This window comes from Triticum dicoccoides, chromosome 4B (genome assembly GCF_002162155.2).
Source record: "Triticum dicoccoides isolate Atlit2015 ecotype Zavitan chromosome 4B, WEW_v2.0, whole genome shotgun sequence".
Taxonomy (NCBI): Eukaryota; Viridiplantae; Streptophyta; class Magnoliopsida; order Poales; family Poaceae; genus Triticum; species Triticum dicoccoides.
Window position 1 is genome coordinate 594,518,738 of NC_041387.1, and position 6,277 is coordinate 594,525,014.

Here is a 6,277-nt window from a genome sequence, read left to right on the forward strand (position 1 = left end):
CGCCAAGAAACTCGGAGCAGAGCCCCACGAGCTCACCGTCCGTTAGCGTTTGCTTGCGACTGGGAGCATTCCTACCGTAGGCGGAGTAGCTTTCGTCTGCGACCAGGAGGTCGATGAGTGTGTCCACATATGCTGGGGCTTCGCCGGACGGTCGACGCCGCCGGCCGCGTCGCGCATTGATGAGCGGGAGGTACAGCTCCTCCTGCTGCCGCCTGAGCGCGAGCAGCTTGTTCCACCGTTCGCGGTAGATTAAGCTGGTCAACGCCGGGAGTGCTGCGAAGACACGCACCCCAACGAGGGACCAGATGAGCTCCTCCATGTTGTCGGCCATGGCGCAGACTAGGCCTGCGTCCACGGCATCGCCGAAGCACATGGTGGCGTTCAGGCCGAACATAGCAGCGTGCATGCTCTCGGCCGCGTGGGCCACGCCGTCGTTAGACGTGCACTGTGCGCGGAGGTCCGCGACGAGACCGCGGAGCGCGCGGCTGCGGGCGGGGGCGTAGAGGCGAAGGCGCGACGGGTGGAAGACCTCGGAGACGAGGTTGCGGCGGGTGGCCCGCCAGAGCGAGCCGTAGGGCGCAGAGCTTATGTTGTGGTGGCGCTGGCGGGAGAGGACGGAGCTGGCCGCGCTCGTCGGGGGACGGTTGCAGAACGCGCCCCCGGTAGCGCCGCGGACGAGGAGGTGGTGCGCGGTGACACGGTCTGTGACGACGACCTCCTGCCGCAAGGCAGCGGAGAAGTCACGTACGAGACCCCACTTGACGGAATGACGGCGGCAAGGCGGGTTCGCATTTCCTTGATCGGCGGTGCACGCCGGAGCAGGCTGCCGATGACGACGACGAGGAGCGTCATGGGGAGCAGGAGGAGGATCAACTCTTGCATGGCGTGACCGGAGTTGCTACTTGCTGCTGCTACTTCCCCTTCATGCCGCGTACTAGTGTTTATATAGACCGTGTGAAGGAGTTATCCATCGATCGCTTTACCCAGATGCGAACAGAAATTTTAATTGTGAACGTTTTCTGGCTGGCCAGCATTTTGAGGTCGGGGTTATCCCAGTTCAAATTCATAAATGAATAAAAGTTGTTCAAGTTCCCATGAATTAAGGATCACATGAGTGTATCAGATTTGTCAATGACGATCGAGTTGACAAGTTGAAAGCAAGCCATCGTCTTTGCTATTCTTTTGCGAGGATATGCCACACTTCGCGGGAAGAAGAAGAATGCCACCTCGACTTGCTTCACATGTTGGCATCTTACGGATGAGCATGCTATGGTAACGTTAGAATGAAGAGCAAGCTATGATTTAGTGTTGTTTTTTATTGAGAAAAGGCTATGCAGCAAATGTCGTGTTCGAAAATTATGTCACACGTTTGCTTAAAATCGGTTAAAAACAAGAAAAAACTACTATATTAAGTAATTGATGTCACAAACGTGAAACGATTAACATCGAGAAGTGATCACAATAACCATCAATGCAGCAAAAAATTACCCAAATGCAATTATATCAATTTCAGAAATTTCGTGACTCACAGTGAACGCCCTCTGCAGCATTGGATCCCCTGCAGGAATTCCAATGTGTTCGCTCCCGCACCCTACTCCAAGCTGGCCATATTACACTCAGAATGTCCGAAGGAGGCCGGCCGCGACAATTACATCTATCAAGTCGGTAAGTTTATTGAATAATCTCTATCATCAAGGAGAGTTGGTTAGGCCATGTACAATGCAGGTGCCTCCACAGGTGCTTCAGGGAAAAAAAACCTGGTTTTTTTTCTCAGAGAGGCAACGGAAGCCCAAGTTTGCTTCTGCTTGGCACCGATGCTGCAGTCTTTGGGTGGTAAAAAACATATTCCCTCTCCTTAATCACATGTACTAATCCAGCCTAAGCACAAGTAGTATGAGGCACTGCCCATTGTAGGTATCATTATTTTTCTAGGAAGCAAGCAAACTCTCTCTCCTTAAACACCTGTACATAAGCAGTCCCATTGTACAAGGCCTTATCCCGCCTCCCCTCCTTTCCAGTTTTTTCTCCCAACGTTATAACGAATCAACCATGTCCTACATTAAACCAAACTTCCTTTGCCTTTACCTGCTCATACTTCAATCAAATTAATTAAATGTCACCAAAATCTTAGAATATGGAGGATGTAGGATTTCACAAGGATCCAGATCTTATAAAAAAGGACGCCGATATCTACCGACCGTTCGGTCTGGAGACCTCCCGGACCGAACCAAAGGTTCGGTATGAGGCTCTTTCAGGACGAACGAACGATTCCGTTCGATAGAAAATACCCACAGCCCGAACGCCCCCCACCCAACGCCCCAACGGGCTTTTCCCCTGTAAATACGAAAACAAACCCAGTAACAACCCCCAGTAACCCACACTAGCCACACATGCCTTTCCTAAATGGGTCTCTCATCTCACCAACGCCATTGTTTATGGCGGAACAAAAAAAAAAGCCAAAAGTTTCTAACTGGCTGCTATTAAGAAGTAAAAAACTGAACTTCGAACATGATTTTGAATGGCAAAACAAGAAAGAAAATTGCCATAATGTGCGTTCTAAACTGCCATCATTTTTCAAAAATTGGGATGCAAAACTTAAAACTTAACAAATTATGCTTTTAGCCATGTTGATACGAGTAGACCATAACAATTATGAACTAGGAAAAATGCCAGAACTTAAAAACACATAGGAGAAAAAAAATATTAGTTTCATCTGAAAAGTTGCCATTGTTTCATGTAAAAAAATATGGCAGAAAACATAATTGAAAAGAAAAAAAGAAAAAATTGCTAGGGTCATTTTTTGTTGTTGTTTTCTTGCAAATGAACCAAAAGAAAAATTCATAGCAGCTTTGCATTATGTGCATGGTGGCAAAAAATATGTGGATTAACAATTGCCAAAATGTAGAAACACACAAAAAAAGTGTACCATGAATCGTTTACTGGTAAATTTCCATGTTTCATAAAGTAAATTTTACCATGGTGTAATAAGAAAAAATCCATGAACAATGAAAAATGAAAAATGCCATGAATGTAAAGTAATTTGCCAGGGTCGGTAAAGTAAATGGACCATGTATAAACACAAACTTGCCATGATCTACAAAGTAAATTTTCCATGGCCAATTTTTAAAAAAAAACTGCCATGAGAGATTAGAGAAAATTCGCCATGTATGTTAAAGAACAATTGCCATGTATCTGAAAGTAAATTTTCCATGGCAATGAAAGGTAAAAACTTCCCATGGCAAAAACTTTGCCTTGCCCATTAACTAAAATTGCCATGCTCCAATATTTAAAGAAAATGTTGCCATGTTGAAAAAAAGGAAATTTGCCATGGTCTAGAAACTAAATTTGCCATGCCCGTATAGATAATTTTGCCATGGAAATAAATCAAAATTTACCATGCCAGTATTGATAATTTTGCCATGGCAGTAAAACTAAATTTGCCATTGCAATAAAATAGTATAAAGAGAACATTAAAATTTCCATGGCAATAAAAGGTAAAATTTGACATGACAATATAGCTAAATTTTCCATGTCAATGAAGGTGAATTTGCCATCTCAATGAAGGTGACTAAATAAGTTTAATTCACTACGAAGTTTACACTACGAAAAAGTTGCAAAACATATGAAGCTTACACTAATTTGTAAGTGTCATGGCAAAACATTCTTCGGATGGACATGGCAAGAAAGACACAACGAACCATGGCAAAAAATGCTTTAGTTGCCATGGCAGAAAACACATCTATAAAAATACTGATTCTAGTTGCCATGGCAAGTTTGCCATGTTTTTGAACAATCTTAGGTTGTCGTTTTTTGAATATCTTAAGTTACCATGGCAAGTTTTGAAGGAAATATGCCCTAGAGGCAATAATAAGGTTATTATTTATTTTCTTATTTCATGATAAATGTTTATTATTCATGCTAGAATTGTATTAACCGAAAACTTAGTACATGTGTGAATACATAGACAAACATAATATCATTAGTATGCCTCTACTTGACTAGCTCGTTGAATCAAAGATGGTTAAGTTTCCTAGCCATAGACATGAGTTGTCATTTTATTAACGGGATCACATCATTAGAGAATGATGTAATTGACTTGCCCCATTCTGTTAGCTTAGCACTTGATCGTTTAGTATGTTGCTATTGCTTTCTTCATGACTTATACATGTTCCTATGACTATGAGATTATGCAACTCCCGTTTACCGGAGGAACACTTTGTGTGCTACCAAACGTCACAACGTAACTGGGTGATTATAAAGGAGGTCTACAGGTGTCTCCGAAGGTACATGTCGAGTTGGCGTATTTCGAGATTAGGATTTGTCACTCCGATTGTCGGAGAGGTATCTCTGGGCCCTCTCGGTAATGCACATCATCATAAGCCTTGCAAGCAATGTGACTAATGAGTTAGTTGCGGGATGATGCATTACATAACGAGTAAAGAGACTTGCCGGTAACGAGTTTAAACTAGGTATTGAGATACCGACGATCAAATCTCGGGGAAGTAACATACCAATGATAAAGGGAACAGCCTACGTCGTTATGCGGTCTAACCGATAAAGATCTTTGTAGAATATGTGGGAGCCAATATGAGAATCCAGGTTCCGCTATTGGTTATTGACCGGAGATGTGTCTCGGTCATGTCTACATAGTTCTCGAACCCGTAGGGTCCGCACGCTTAAAGTTCGGTGACGATTTATATTATGAGTTATGTGTTTTGATGTACCGAAGGTAGTTCGGAGTCCCGGATGAGATTGGGGACATGACGAGGAGTCTCCAAATGGTCGAGACGTAAAGATCGATGTATTGGACGACTATATTCGGACATCGGAAAGGTTTTGAGTGATTCGGGTATTTTTCGGAGTACCGGAAGAGTTATGGGAATTTGCCAGGGAGTATATGGGCCTTATTGGGCCATACGGGAATAGAGGAGAGAGACCAAAGGAAGGAGGCCCCCCCCTCTGGTCCGAATTGGACAAGGGGTGCAGCCCCCTTTTCCTTCTCCCTCTCCCCCGCTTTCCTTCTCTCCTACTCCGGAAAGGAAAGGGTAATCCTACTAGGACTTGGGAGTCCTAGTAGGACTCCCCACACTTGGCGTGCCCTCCTCTAGGGCGGTCCTCTCCCTTCCTCCTTTATATACGGGGGCAGGGGCACCTCTAGACACAACAATTGATCTCTTGATCTCTTAGCCATGTGCGTTGCCCCCCTCCACCATATTCCACCTCGGTAATATCATAGCAGTGCTTAGGCGAAGCCCTGCGTCGGTAGCATCATCAACACCGTCATCACGTCGTCGTGCTGACGGAACTCTCCCGCAAAGCTCTGTTGGATCGGAGTTCGTAGGACGTCATTGAGCTGAACATGTGCTGAACTCGGAGGTGCCGTACGTTCGGTACTTGGATTGGTCGGATCGTGAAGACGTACGACTACATCAACCGCGTTGCGCTAACGCTTCCGCTTTCGGTCTACGAGGGTACGTGGACAACACTCTCCCCTCTCGTTGTTATGCATCACCATGATCTTGCGTGTGCGTAGGATTTTTTTTTCAAATTACTACGTTCCCCAACAGTGGTATCAGAGCCTGGTTTTATGCATAGATGTTATATGCACGAGTAGAACACAAGTGAGTTGTGGGCGATACAAGTCATACTGCTTACCAGCATGTCATACTTTGGTTCGGTCGTATTGTTGGATGAAGCGTCCCGGACCAACATTACGTGTACGCTTACGCGAGACTGGTTCTACCGATGTTTTTTGCACACAGGTGACTGGCGGGTGTCAGTTTCTCCAACTTTAGTTGAACCGAGTGTGACTACGCCCGGTCCTTGAGAAGGTTAAAACATCACTAACTTGATGAACTATCGTTGTGGTTTTGATGCGTAGGTAAGAACGGTTCTTGCTCAGCCCGTAGCAGCCACGTAAAACTTGCGACAACAAAGTAGAGGATGTCTAACTTGTTTTTGCAGGGCATGTTGTGATATGATATGGTCAAGACGTGATGCTATATTTATTATATGAGATAATCATGTTTTGTAACAAAGTTATTGGCAACTGGCAGGAGGCATATGGTTGTCACTTTATTGAATGTAATGCAATCGCCCTATAATTGCTTTACTTTATCACTAAAGTTGTAGCGATAGTCGTAGATGCAATAGGTGGCGAAACGACGACGATGCTATGATGAAGATCAAGCTATCACACCGGTGACGATGGTGATCATGACGGTGCTTCGGAGATGGTGATCACAAGCACAAGATGATGATGGCCATATCATATCAC

The 6,277-nt window shown here is 44.8% G+C and overlaps 1 pseudogene; it reads right to left on the bottom strand.

Annotated features, from left to right (window-relative positions):
• Nucleotides 1-882, bottom strand: part of LOC119292862 — a 1,287-nt pseudogene extending 405 nt beyond the window's left edge.
• Between the last annotated feature and the right edge of the window lie 5,395 nt (nucleotides 883-6,277).